Genomic DNA, 733 nt, shown 5'->3' with positions numbered 1-733 from the left:
TTTGCTTTGCTTTCACTTTGCTCTTTCTGTTCTTCTCGTTCTCGTTCTTTTCTTCGTTTAATCCTTTTTTTTGTTTGTTCTTTGTTTTGGTTTTGGTTTCTCTTTCGCTATAGGCTGGCTGTGCTTGTCCTTTGGATTCTCTCTGCAAATCAGAGCAAGGGAGCTTTGGTTTTGGCTTTGCGAGAGCAAAATCTTTAAGAGGTCCCCTTTATCTCTCTTAAACTTCCTCTCCGCCCCCCCTCCCTTCTCTCTCTCTCTCTCCCAAAAACAATTGTTTTTTGAATTTTGTTTTCCGAAAAAAAATAAAATAATTAAGAAAATTGTTTTCGGGAGTTTTTTAAAAAAGAAAAAAAATGGGAGAGGGGAAAGGGCGTGGTGGTGCGGAGAAAGGAAGGGGGCGGGGTGGCGGTGGTGGTAGTGGGGCCCAAAATGGGAAGAAAACAACCGATAACCGGTTAGAGCCGGTTGAGACACGTGTTGACCAGTGTTGTAGAATAAAAACTGTCCCTCTCTTTTGTTTCTTTCTTTTCTTTTCCGCTTTTTGGTTTCTTTATTATTAATTTTCGAAGGACTCCGTTACCCTTACGTCTTATTTACTGTTCTAATTTCTCGGGGGCTGGGGGTCAATTTTTCGTTACGCTTTGCCAGCTTCCGTTAGTGGAGTTTTGATTCCCTGCGGTAGGGTAACCGGGGGGCTTTGATTGCAGTCGTAATTTTTTTGGGAAGGGAAAAA

Source organism: Theobroma umbraticum, unplaced genomic scaffold (genome assembly GCF_002168275.2).
Source record: "Theobroma umbraticum cultivar Fairchild unplaced genomic scaffold, ASM216827v3 scaffold_31.0, whole genome shotgun sequence".
Taxonomy (NCBI): domain Eukaryota; kingdom Viridiplantae; phylum Streptophyta; class Magnoliopsida; order Malvales; family Malvaceae; genus Theobroma; species Theobroma umbraticum.
The sequence above is the reverse complement of the archived record's forward strand: the minus strand, read 5'-3'. Positions refer to the sequence as shown.